Raw genomic sequence first — 14,516 nt, forward strand, 5'->3', positions numbered from 1 at the left:
ACATTCCAACTGTAATGGGTAAATGCTATTTGCCTACACATGTTTGTCTTGCAAATGTGACAACACTCTCCTGGCTGGGATACAGGACTGAGCTGAGACCTCAGGAACTAAATGCATAATCTACTACAGCAGAGGAGCGTAACAATTCACACCTTCTGTAAATTAGACTGCAAATTCACCAGTGACATATTTCTTGCGTTCAAAAAAAGCTTGTCCTCAGATGCATCCCAGACAAGCCCCTACTGATGGGAATGGCTGTTTTCTTGGCCAACACATCAGGCATTGAACCAGGGATGGCCAAGGCCAAGAACATAAACACTACAGTTTAAACTGAAAAACCAGTCCTGTATAGTGAATGGTGTAAAAATTAATCTTCTCTACTGGCTGGCACAGAGTGAGCTCTGCAAACATGCTTGCAAGAAAGACATATAAGAAACTCTGAAGATGGTGCTACTTAGGTGCTATTCATAGACTGAGGAAGTTTGTTCCGCACTATGGTTTCTCCCTAAAAAAATGTGACTGTCTGTCACATGTGAATGTTTCTGTCATAAGATGAAAGCAGGCCTCCATTAGCTGGATATCTTCTTTGCTTGGGATTCAAGTAATTTAGATATTATTCTTAGTACTGACATTTAAAATCAGAACTGTGTGAGCTGAGTTTTAATATTCTAAACATTCTGGGAATTGGTATCAAGCTCTCTAATCCAAATGTTAATTTGGTTTTCTGAAAAGCATCAGGATGAATTCTGATCGGCACTTCTGTATTGCTTTCTGAGCTGACTTTTAATACCATATGTGAAGAGGAAAGAACTGATCTAATGTACGAATTACCAGCTGATTTAGGTGGTCAGTATTACATGGATAAGTTGCCTAAGATCAGTTTTACATTTTCAACCTTTCATTGGCCTGCAAAACTGGATCTCAGTTGAAGAATAAAAAACAGATATTCTCCCAGGAGACTCTGATCTGTTCGTTGGGTGAAGCTGGCTGAATAGCAGGATTTCTGGTTTGTGGAAAAGTTTTTGGGGAAAGCAGGGAGGGTTATTTGGTTTTGGTCTGAATCAGACCAAAAATATTTTTTTTTAATTTCCCATGAACTGGAAACTCGGAGAGCATTTCTTTTTGACAACACCAACACATGAGGCTTCCTAAAGGAAATAATCTCATTGCAGCCCGCAGCTGCTCGGTGAAATTGACATTCTTGTTAGTTTCACGGTTGCTAATAACCAATGTCAGTTTCCCGGGGAGCAGCTGCTGGGGCTCCTCCGGCCTGTGGCCGCACAGCCAGGCCCCACTGACCTTCCAAGAAACATGTGCTGGGGTTCCTGCCCCAGGAGATACAACCCCCAAGTCCTGATCTCACAGCGGCCAAGATACAGCCCCCAAGTCCTCATCTCACAGCAGCCCAAGATCCCAACAGGTATTCCCAGGTCCTTCAGCCTCCAGACTACGGAGATTGAATCCACAGAGCTTTTAGTTTCTCAACTCTAGGAGGAAATGCCTGGGAGCCCTTGTGCCAGTGGCTCTCTTAGCGCCTCAACTCTTGCGTTTTCTGATCCACCAGTCCTGGATCAGCCTACCCGGTGCAGCTGAGTGAAAGCATTTAAAATAAATGCTTGCAGAGAAGGATTTTTGATTCAGTGAGAAAGAATTAGTCCTCAGGTCTCTGGTATTCACAAATTATTCTTACTAAGACTACAAGATAAGACAAACTGTAGTGGCAGGCAGACCTCCTGCACAATTTCTCTAAATCTTACCCTCTCAGTCTCATTTCCCTGAAGGCAGATATCCATACAGACACAAAGAAGAGAAATGGATCCTCCTCACTATAGTTGACTTAGTGGTGAAACACATTTCTGCTAAACTCGACAGAATTTCTACGCAGGATTCCAGGGTAAGATTTATTTGAGCATGACAAATTCAACCTATTCATTCTGCCTTTCAGAAGTTGTGATAAAATCTTATCAGTGCAGTCCTTGATTTAGAATTGTAGAATGCTGTAATCCACGGGATACTTGTAAGGCTTTGAATTTGGATCAATATTAGCAAGAATCACATAAAAAGATGGATATATATGTACACAGTGTAAAGCAATATTAAAATTGTTATTTTCAAGATCACAGCCTATAGAAACAGGAAATTGTTAATGAAAATGTTGGAATGAGCAAGAAGCAAATGTAGCACATTTCAGGACACCACGAATACCTTTATACTAGTAATTTAAACATGCCCAAGACAGTTCCCTGGGACTGAGGCATGCAATAACCTTCGTCCTTGCTTTACACTCTCCTATCTTTGAAAAGAGGATGGCCACACCTCAGCTGCCTATTGTGAATGTCCCTGGCCCATGCTAATTCCCAAACTGCACCCAATAACTTTTGGGAGAGGTCTAAGTTGGCTGAGGCCAAAACTGAGCCAGGGGCTGTTCTAACAGTTTTAATTATGATGATGTTCCAGTGCCCAGGAACATAGGTTGAAATGTCTAAACATGCAAAAAGCCTTAAAAGCTCTAAGTTAATCAAGTGTCAGAACTGCATAAATACGAATCAATCATGCAATTTTTTCATCATATCAGGAAGCCACTGGAGGGTGGTATAATCTGAGTGAGTTGGGAAGTCTTGTTGAAATCAGACACGATAACTGTTAATTCCAATCTTTTAAGATTTTTCTCCTCTCTAAGGACAACTACCCACAGAATACTGTACCCACTCTAGAATTAGAGTGGGTCAGGAATTTGTCTTCAATTTTTCCATGGCAAAATTGTTATTTCACCAAAAAATTTTGATTTTCCATTGGGAAACATCATCACTCCCTTAGGAAAATCAAAATACTTTTCTGTAGGGATACATGGGGGAAAAGAAGTATCAAATTATTTTTGTTGTTAAATTAAAATGAAACATTTCTTGTTTGATTACTTTGACATTTACCTGTAGCTGGCTGAGCTGCTGTAGTCTCACGTGAGCTGTAGATCAGATTCCCCACATCCCTATTTTCCTCTATGAGATAATTCTATTCAATAAACCATTGAAACATTTTATTTGGGGATATCGAAAGGTTTTGCTTCTGCCAACTGTTGACATTTCTGGTTTATGGTTATTTAGAACTTTTCACTCCCCATAAACTTCTATGAATATTCTGAATTAACATAATTTTCCACCACAGAAAATCTGATTGCCTGACAGCTTTCTGACCCCATTTTCCTTATTTGTCTGGTAAAAACATGAAAGGAAATTAATAGACTTCTCAAAATTATTGTTTCTATTGTTCTAACATTGTACATTGTTCAAAATTCTGATCTCAGTTACACCCATGACACTTCGGAAAAGTCAAAGATATGGTTCAGGTTTTCAGTGCAAATGATTTTTTGCTTTTGATTATGTTAATACCAATATCAAATTATCTAATCTATACTTAATACAGAAACTTGCAAAATTTTCCCCTTTAACACACAGTTCATTAGTAGGACAGACAAGAAAGAAGCAGAATGGACAAACATGATCAAATCTTACTCACAGAACTTCGAATAGTCTATTGATTATATGATCACAAGTCTCTTCTGAGCACAAGAAATAACAGACAGGCTTGATGAAATAAAATTATTTGTGCAAAGTGATAAAGCAGGTCAAAAAGACAACCTGAATCACATTATTGTTAATGCCACTCTGATATGCTGGCATTCAATATACTCACTTATGCCCATATAAGCACACAGATGTTATAGACAAATTTTCCAACTCTGCACATTTAGCAAGTCATTAATAACATTCTTTAGGCTTTTATAGAACCCTATGACATATACAAGCCATTAAAGCCATTTTTCTTCAATATAGTTTTACCAGGACACAAGCACGAACCCAAAGGCATGAGCCTTCTTCTCCATGCTGTCCACAATCCATATAGAAAATGTCAGAAAGAAAATCTCTCACCATGGCAAATTCAGCAAACTGTATTTTTTATAATTAAGATCTACTCATTTCATTGCTATCATTACATACAATACAAATCTTTTGCCATGCCTGCAGACTCTTTCAGTATTCTTGTCAGAGCAACATATATAAATATAGAATAAAAACCATGACGATGATGATGGACAGAAGCTTTACACTAGAAACATTCATTAGAAAAATATGAGCCACAGGGGCTCTTTTTACTTGGTAGCATTACACTCAGCATAAAATGTCAAAGATTTTGTAACCTATTCCCTAGAGAAACTTATTAAAATCAGACTACCTGATTTTAATATTTTATTTTAGCTTCAGACACAATCTGTATTAAATCATCCAAGCCCAACCTGAATGTAAATGATACTACAGAGAAATCTCTATCATAATTAAAATAAATTTAATCTGCATTGTTTGATGAGAGGGGAAAATAGTTCTTGCTACCAAACTGAAAATGAAGAAAGAGCTCAGTCAAACTAAAACCAAGTTTAAATGTAAGTTAAACTGCCTCAGAATATTTAGTTGTGAGGAAGTTAATAAGTTGTTGTAAGACTGAGTATTGATATACAGTGAAAAAGACGTTATGGATGATATATTTTAACTCTAATTTTACTGATCCTTAGCTGGGATATGGTCAAGTTTCCTTTTTCTCAACTTGCATTAATAACAAAATCATGTTCATTAATGCTGATGATATCACCTATCAACGATACAGAAGGGTGACTTAGGAAGTAACTTTGTAATAACATTCTCAGACACCAGTTCACCCCAAATACAAAATTAGGATAGTCACCATAACAACATTATTCTCTAAGATTTTTTTCATGGTATGAATTATTATCAAACTTAGGTTCGTGTAGGTGTAAGGGCATAGGTTACAACCAGTTCCCCTGAACAGCTCTTACAAAACATTGAAAAGTTCTAAGGATATTTTTATTATTTTGATTCAAACTGATCCTGAGTCCAATGTGAATCTGATGTTTCATTAGATTTCAATAATCCACCACTACTCTGGCTTTAGCCATGATTTATACCAGACGAGTATGACGGCCACTATAGATGCAATATAATGCTTTACAGTGAGGCTGATAAATAGAAGGATGAAGAGAAAAGAGTCTAGGAGAGAGACTGGAGTCAAAAAGATGTAATCCACACGGGAAGATTCGGAAGAGCCTTGGGAACAAAGAGGAACGACAGCACATAGGCAAGCCTGACAGACTGAAAACAGGTACTGTGTTACATGGACAGATACTCAAATTAGGGACAATTTGGTCATATGCTTTCAGGGAAGGCAACGTAGTCACACAATCCCTTCAATTCTCAACAGTAAAGGATTTTCTAAGTCAAAAGAAATACAGTTGTGTTAATGTTGCACCAGAGTCTCCAGCTGGTCAAGATGATTTGGTGCAAAACACAAACTGGGAATGGTCTGTTCTGGCAGAGAAGACAATCTAGTTCCTTGTGTATAAGCAGGCAACTCTGATGAGCTTGTACTGAAAGAAGATTTCACAGAAGCTCTTTAGACATTCAAGAGGCTAGTTATAATTTCTACAAGTTTTGCTAAAATGAATTTCCAAAAGTACTTTGTGTACAGGTCTGTATCACAATTGCAGTGATCTAATAAGGGCCAGTTGTTTCTAATTTAAGTTTTGATGTAAACAGGTTGTTATTAATTAAGAATCAGTTACAACTGAACACCTAAAACAGATGGCAGAAACACACCACCGCTTCCCTTCTGACCATGAACCTGACTGGCTCTTACTGCTGCACTGACTGAATGATCAGGAATTACCTGTAGTAATGTGGTGGTAAAGGAGTAGGTATGTCTTGACACAACTCAAAACTGAAGCAGACGAGGGGAACTACTTCGCTTGCCCCAGTCCAGGCACAACAACAACTGCTTGGGTTGAACAAAACCTTTCTTTCAGCACATAAATTAAACAGGCACTTTAGATTTCTGGCTATCAAGCCCCAGTAGTTTTTTTCCCCAAACAAATTTTGAACATAAAGAGAATCTGAACAGAACTTCCCTTTCTATGTGTGACCTGAAAGATCAACTTCCTTTCTAGTGAAGATTTCACAGACTTCATCTTCCTTCCCATTTCTGAAATCAGACAGCCAGATTCCTACACTGGTTGCAATCTCAAAAAACACTTCTGTTCCTCTTCACAGTCTGATTTACCCTATGATAGCCACATCAATTTCTCACAGGGAAAAAACTAATACCAGGAAACTAATGTATTTTTAGCTGACTGTAATGTGACTTAGCAGCTGGAAAGAAGGACAGCTTGTTCCATGAGAACGGCACCCTGTACTCCATGTGGACACTGCTTAGGAAAGTATTGGTACAACTTTAAATAACCTTCTCCAGCCAGACGTGCTTTCCAGGAACTTTTGCCATCCCCAGAGATCCAATCAGGCTTCACATACCATGTAATATCAGTTGTAACAGCTTCCTCTCACACAGCTGTCAGCAAGAAAGTGCTCCCACATCAGCCGATGAGCCATTCCGCGCTGAAGCAGAGGAAGGTACCACAGGCCATCCGCTCCATGCTGGATCACACAGCATGCAAGGAAATACAGGAAATAAGTAAACGTAATAGGAGTCATGCACTTTAATTGTGTCTAGAAAGAATCAAAAGAATCTGTTCACAATTTTAAAGTTAAAATGAACAGAATTGGAGACTTGTATATCTCTTCAAAACATGTATAGGATATCTTCTGCTTTTTTCTAATTGCCATTAGGCAGCAGTAATGCATTCACAAAGCTCTCAGGAGGTAAGAAACAGAAAAGGGAAGAGAAAACCTGCAAAGTGTATAAACAAGTTGCATGTTTTGCACATTTACTCTGAAATCACTTCTAAAAAAATCTCTGCCCAGAGTTCACTGCCTGATTTGCAGCGGTGCTATTTGCTCTGATTCATAGACCCTCAGCTCTAACAGTTTATAGGGAATATTTTAAAAAGTGTTTCACGTTATCTTATTGAAAACTAAAAATAATTGCTAGTATTGCTAGTATTATGCATCTGACTGCCTTATCAACATCAGTAAGACTTATCTCATATCTGTACATGAAGTAGGGCTTCTGTTACCATTCCATTTTTAGAAGTCAGTGATTTGTATGAGAAATCTGTCACAGGACAGGGAAAAGAATTCTGCTTGCTCTGTGATGGGTTTTTCAATAGGCAGTGAGGGAATCAAGACAAAATATGAATAACAGTTCTGTACACCCCTTCCTGGTACGTTCTCCATGTCTTTTTTTTTCAAAATATCCTTTCCTCAAGACTGATAAGGGACCATGTCAACTTCTTGGGTGTAACAAGCAACACTAAGAAGCATCTCTTGCAGCTTTTTTCCTCCTTTCAGTGATTTGTTCCTGGTCTTAAATAAGAACATCATTATGCGCTCAAGTCTGCCAAGAATGGAAGACATATTGTTTAATGGGCTTGTAATTAAACAGCCTATTTTGATTATATTCACTCCACTGAATACAGACATGAGTATCATCTCTGTCTCTAAATTAGTCAACTTAGTTACCATCATCTTCCTTGTCCTTACTTTTCATATTGTCCGTCAGGGTAATTGTGTTTTCCAGCAAGTTAGATATGTTAATTAGATTTTTTTTAATTGGCTATTAACTAATTTGATATACTGGTAATAATTTCAAATGCTGTGCTTTCCTTAGCATGAGCAATGAACAATATAGCTCTTTCCATGTTAACTGAACTGTAAAAATTGAAAAAATAGCATTAAAGTCCTATGTGCTATATTTCTACTTAAAGCAAATTCACTATGTTAGTCAAGTAACCATGGAAGTGCAATGTTTTGCAATATCTAAAATCATATATGTACAATCACGTTTGGAAAATGACGTCAATGTGGGAGAGCAAGATCACTCCAAGTCTGACAGTGCAATTTGCCAGCAAGTAATGCAAACTTCAGCTTGTCAAATCCTGCAGTTATATGTCATTAGAAATTATGTCATTTTTTTCATAATTTTATATGTTCAAACAAATTATAAAATGAATACATATGTATATTACATATATGCACACTCACGCATACTTATATGTTGCTTTAACCATTCCTGAGATTTCAGATGAATAAAGATACTGTTTTCTAGCACTATGTAATATTTGACTGTAAGCCTTCATGTAAATTGCAAATATGTGGATGTATAGATATTGATTTACGACACACTTTTCTTCACTCTCTTCTTCTGGTACTCCTAATCCATATTTGTAATGCTGTAGACCTCTGACTGTCATTTGCAGAAAGCTCCCTCTTACCTTTGTGTTAACTAACAATGAGAAGCACGTGTCTAAAGTTTTCGGTTGGCAGTTGTCTTAATAATGACTTTTTAAGTCTCCGCACTCTAAGCTCCTTTCCGCCTAATGTGAGAAAAGTTGAAAATTCGTTTACTTGCTGGTGTGGTGGATTTTGTTGCTGTGTTTCTCAACCTATGTTAAACAAAGCACTGCCTAAGCCTTTTGAAGAAATACCTGAACGTCATCTTGGAAAAAATGCTTTCCATTTTTCACATGAAAACTAGGTTCAACGTTGCATGTTCATGCATTTTCCCCAGTTGGTTTCTTTTGCATGTGTGAGACTCTGGAGGCAAAAATGGCCATTATTTCACACACTACATTATTTCACCCTCTACAGTCTCATAGACAGCAAGTAGCCCACAGTTACAGAAACTGTGGGCTGTAGACTTCAATTAATTTGGCAAGCAGAAAAACAGTTAGAGCTAGCTAGACTGTTCAGATGTGGTTTTTAGATGATTCCTGATGCAAAGTTGAGATGTACAAAATGCCAAAGTCTCATAAAACAACTGGGTAGGAAAGATTGTTCCTCTTTCTTCAGTGTTTGTATTATTCTATTTATTTAAAGCATTTAGAAAACTTTTCATATTACTAATAGTTTTAAAGTGGCAGTTCTTCAGTTCTGTGCCCTAAAAATGTTGACATTCACTGGCCATGTTTTTCTGCTGTTCATTTTCAATATGGTATAAGTCTAAAACTACTTGCTGACTGCTACAAATGAGCACAATAGAAAAGTCATTCTCGTTGATTAGTATTTTGAAATTATTCATTTTCCTTCTAATACAGATCAGTCAAGTGCCAGCCAACGCTCCCTTTCCATTTTCTGGAGAAAAAATCTACATTTGACTCAACAATGCCTTCAGCGAGATTTGTGTTTCCATCACATAAGCACTCAGTTCCCTGCAGTTGGCTGGGATACCGCTAACACCAGGAGAGCGCAAAGCCGGCTGTAGAGATGAGCTGGAGCCAGTAATTGGCAAAGCAGAAGAGTTTTGTATTTTAGAGATCTCTGAACAGTAGATGAGATTAAAATGTGCTGCCTACTTATAGTCATTTGTGTCTATGCTAGGCATGTAGTAAAGTTTACTGGTGAACATTTTATAAGTTAGCTGCCATGAAACTAAACTAAAACCAGAAATTCAATCCAGCTGTTCTGAATTCAAGGCAAGACCAGAAGCAGCTTTGGGCAGGTTTGGCATTATGACATGTTTCTGCCTCCTGGCAGACATGGATGGGCCAAATCTGGTGACAATATAACCAGGAAATGTTTCAGGAAACAGCCCAAAGCCTGTATGAAGCTGACTGTGCAAAGCTGACAATCTAACCCAATTTTAGCAGAATAGGCACTCATATTTCAAACTCGTAATAGAATATTATTGCACAGTAAAGCTAAAGAGTATGTTAACTTCTCTCTAGTGATCCTAATTTTGTTTTCAATGGCTTTTCCCATCTGAAATTTGCAATTCAATGCAATCAATTTCACTTTGGTTAAACACTTTTATGTGCACTGATAAAAGCAGGTAATTGATATTCTAATTCTGTTGTATTAAAACTAGCTGCTGTATTATGAACACACATGATAAAATACAGCAAGCACTATGGCAGTTTATGTAGAGGAAGCTTCCTCCTCACCTGTTTGTATAAGAGAGATAAAATATCAGTTTGTATGGCACTTTTAATTTCAAAGGGTTCTAATGTGCTTTCCAAATTACACCTTTAAATACCAAAATCACCTCACTTTCCATCTGCTATTAATAAGACGTATCAATGTAGACTTCTAATGCTTCACAACAGTACCACATCACGATTTAAGGACTAATCTTGCAAGTAGTTTCTGCATATACTTAACTAAGAACACCCAAGTACAGAAAACATTTCACTGAGACAGGATCTAGGACAGCAGAGAGAGAAGACTGCAATTCACATTTGAAACTGCATGGAGAAAAGAAATCTAGAGGTGCTATGTAATTACAAGAGATGGATCCTATACTTTTTCATGACTCCTGAATCATGAAAAAGTCATCAATCTCGAATCATAAAAAACTTTTTTGATAAAGTTTCAAAAATTTCCTTCTTACTATTGCCTGGATCAGAGGGTGGCAGTGTAGGAATCAAATGTTTTGCAAGTTTTTGCTGTATGCTTCCTTGTTGGGAATTATTTTTAGACAGCATAGTTACCACTAATAATCTCATAAACAAACAAACAAACCAGGTAGTGTCCTTAAGTACCATTGACAAATTATCAGAATCTCATCCTAGACTACTCTCTGTGTTTACCCACCAACAGTCCCTGCAGCACTAGTTTGGTATTGATTCTGAATAAAGATACCATCTAATGAACCACCCACTACACTCTTGTATTCTTTGTTGATTTTCCATGGTGTTTTCAACAAGCTTGTACCTAAGAAAACCCTGAAATCTGACAAAATCACAATCCGAGACACCAGTTGTCAAATCAGCTCAGCACTCCACCTTCTGAGACTTAACCTGAGACTTAAATTTTATTAAGGGCAGAGGTAACTCTGCCTGTAAAAAGATGAAGGGTTGAAGAAACATTGGGCATTACAGTCCAAATTAACTTAAAACTGGAACAGTGCATAAGCACCACTTAATTCATTTGGATGAGCCCCTTAATATCTGTGTTTAATGCCTTCACTTCTGGGCATCTATAGCTTGACTCTCACTCTGATTTTCCAAAGAGATAGTGTGATGCATACATTCACCCTCAGAAAGAATGAAATGTCACAAAAGCTTCAAATACGATTAGATTTAGAGTTGGTTTTGCAGTGTTTTTTTTTTTTCAGGCAGATCATAATATTCAAGGCAAGGCTATTTTGTATAGTATTATCAGTTACGTATTCTGTCAAAAAAAGTGAGGGCACCTTCAGAAAGATTAATGGATTTACACTGATGAAAAACTAGAATACAGAAGACACATAACTGTTGCTCTTATGGTTGACAGTTCTCTTACCTGTTCTACCCCACTAGAACTGATTTCATTATTTTTTCTTCTGAATTAAGGTCAGATCAATCATCTTCCAAAAAGCCAAGCTTTAGATTCATATTTGTGAATCAACCACCTTCTACCCATTTTTATGCTATTATTTTTTCAGTCTTTCGAGATAAATGAAAAGCTACTAAATTTGGACAAGTATGTTTATAAACCAGCCGGTACACAGACAACAACAAAATATTGGAAAGATTTCCATAGAAATGAGCTCATTATCTCTGTTTGTTTGTGGTAAAATGGTTTTAAGTGTCTTTTGCTTATGTATTGCCAATCTGGTAGGCAGAGATAGTTGTAGAAAATGCAATTAATAGATAAACGTGACAAAGTATGGGAAGTTGCACCCTGTACTGCCCAGTTCTATGGTTAACTTATGCCTTGCATACTTCCTGATCCATAACTGAAATCGATAATAAGGTCAATTACTTCTGTCCAGAACTATCTACTGTGGGAATGGTAAGGAGCTGTTAAGAACCTGCCTGATCTACTGTAACTGTGTTGGTCTTTAGTGCTGATTTCAGCTGGAAGACAATTAGACTTTTAAGGTGTGATCAAATATCAAATCCAATATGCAAGCAGGAAACAGACGAAGGATGTCTAAAACAAAGATCATGACGTAGCAGTTTAATCGAGCCAGTGTTAATTATTAAATACACAGTGCTTTATATTATGAAAACAAACGTGCTAGCTGAAGTAAATATTTGCATCTCTAAACCACGTGCTGCTTTGCAACTGTACCATCAATAGCTGCCCTTTCTGAGTCAAGACCACAGAATCTTCTGCAACAAGATAAAGTAATTGAAAATTACTTGGATTTAGTATTTTAAAATAATAGGTTCAACAGAAAAGTATAGGATCAAATATTGATTATAAAGCAGATGCTACTAGACTCATGAAGTATGCTTTCTTTTACAAAGTTTTATTCTAAGGGGTTTAACACAAAAGACAAATTTGGCAGACATTTTCAAAAAAGCAAAATAGAAAAAAACCCAGTAATCTACTGTGTACAAAATCACAACCAACAATCACAGACCTACCTAGAAGTCAACAAATACAGAAATGTTTTGAAAGAAATATCACAGTAAAGCAAAAAGAATAAAAGGTAAAAGCCTAAGTGAGAAAGTAAACACTGGATTACAGCCATAGAAGCCACTACTGCCTGCACAATTCTCTCTTTTTCTGTCAGTTTACTCAGTGCAGCTATTTACTGCAGCTCTTTTCAAGACTCACTCTCCAAAATTTAGTTTTCTAGAGATTTTTTTTGCTATGACATGTCTAAAGAGCCATACCCATTCCCTCTATCCTCCCATAACTTCATTGACACCTAATTCATTTCTGGATCCATTTCAAACTTACTTTTCTTGCTTCAAAACCTTCCATGCACTTCCTCCAAACTATCTTTTGGATGACTTTTGTATTTTCTCTTTTAACTTTAGCATTTCTTTAACATTCACATTTGCTAGTGTCTAGTACTAGATCTCTCATGTTTCCTCTATTCAAACTGGCCTATGTCATATCAAGGGTCCGCTTAGGTTATCCTACTGAGGATAGCAGACTGACAGTAACTCAGTCTCCTTTACTCATCTCTTGTCCTTTGGCTTTACTCACATTTCTGTTTTCAAAGCTGATCTATAAAAACCTTTTTCTTCCTGATTACAGTTCCTAATTTCATTCAGTGCTTGCTATAATTTCTTAATTAACTCTGTAACTATATAATTAAACTTTGTCACATTTTCTGTAACATCTGGCAGGAAAGAAGCACTCCAAATAAAGTCATAAGATTACTGGAAAGATTCCTGTTATCTGCTACCATCCTAACTAGCACTGTTTTGATCAACATATCTGTCTCCTGGCTTAGCTGGTGTATCTTCTGGTATAGGAACAGGTTTTTTGGTTTGGTGTTTGTAAAGCCCTGAACAGTTGTGTCCAAACCCATGACAATAGTGCAATTTAAATATGTAATAATAATACATAGGAATAACGGTTTCCTATAGAATTTGACATAATTAATAATGCACTGAGGTACCTCAGAAAATGCTCCTTTCTTCAAACTGGACCTTGATTTACCTGAAAATGTGGGGTATCAGTCCCACACACCACTCTAACACAGCAAAAAATACCTTTTCTTTACACAGGATAGGAAAGAAACTTCCTCGCGTGGCCCTCCTCAGGCCCTTCCTCGGCAGCTGTTTGGTCCTGCACGTCTGTCAGCTAAAGCTAGGAGCAAATTCCAGGACACAAAGACCTGAAACATCTCTGGGGAACTATGGAGGTTCCCGTGTCAGCGCAGCCCTCTCTGTGCTTACGTATTGACCTGTGACAGATGTGCTGACTAGAATACTGATTTGTTAAGTGACTGCAACAGAGTTTGCGTTATGGTTACACACAGTCCCTGTTACCAGACACCTACCAGGTCGACGTCAGCACAGAAAATGAGTCATCAAAGCAACTTTGGAGGATCAGTCAGCAAGTACTGAGACAAACGTGTCGGTCTGTTGTGACTGTGCATGCTGTGACTTCTAAGACAGTACTGCCCTCAATGTTTTTTGCATTATTACCTTTCTGTCCTTAACAAGCATCTAAGATATCGAAACTCCACCCCTACTGTAAGCTGCAAGGGAGGAAGAATTTTGCCCGTTCTCTTTCCTCCAGTGCCCTGGTTATTTTAGAAGGGCAGTGTCTTCATTAGGCTGTCCAAGTCTTAAACTTTGTTTATTGGTTCTTTCCTCCGACCCTAGAAATGAAAACAGCTGCTCTGAGCTTCTTCCAAGCAGTAGCAGAAGTTTTCTAAAGCAGCATGATTCCTGCCACTTGCATGCTGAAGGGTGGATATGCAACTATTGTTATATGGATTTCAGTCTGCTACAACCTGGGAGAGTTATGGTTGGCAGCAGATAAACTGAGATGGTGCCTGCAGACTCTGGAAGATGACTTTGCAGTTTATACCTGGTTAAAAGATTAACCTTGTAAACCTCAGAGACATTCACTTAATGTGTTATTGCTTTTTGACACTTTCACCAGGAAAATTTTTCCCATACTCTTGCTGTAAAAGCGATTTTCCTAACCCTGGAAATATTCTTTCACTTTAAACATTTGTCAGCAATAACTCAACAGCTTTTTTTTAGTTTTGTCTTTCTGGGGAGTTTTGCCTCTGCAAAGACAGAAAATAGGATTGTCTCAGGCTGAGTAGACAAGGATGGAAGACGTTACAGAGATGGACTCTTTGATAGGTCTGCATGTCTG

The 14,516-nt window shown here is 37.6% G+C and overlaps 1 protein-coding gene across 3 annotated transcripts in view; it reads right to left on the minus strand.

Moving 5' to 3' along the window:
• CALCR (calcitonin receptor) overlaps nucleotides 1-14,516 on the minus strand; it is a 175,946-nt gene that overhangs the window by 144,155 nt on the left and 17,275 nt on the right. For 2 of the 3 annotated variants that reach the window (XM_026098786.2, XM_026098785.2), the window contains exon 2: nucleotides 6,372-6,494. The exons of the other annotated variant lie outside the window; for it this stretch is intronic. The gene's annotated coding sequence lies outside the window, so the exon portion shown is untranslated. The remainder of the gene's footprint in view (nucleotides 1-6,371; nucleotides 6,495-14,516) is intronic. 3 annotated transcript variants of the gene reach the window in all.

Source organism: Dromaius novaehollandiae, chromosome 2 (assembly GCF_036370855.1).
Source record: "Dromaius novaehollandiae isolate bDroNov1 chromosome 2, bDroNov1.hap1, whole genome shotgun sequence".
NCBI classification, from domain to species: domain Eukaryota; kingdom Metazoa; phylum Chordata; class Aves; order Casuariiformes; family Dromaiidae; genus Dromaius; species Dromaius novaehollandiae.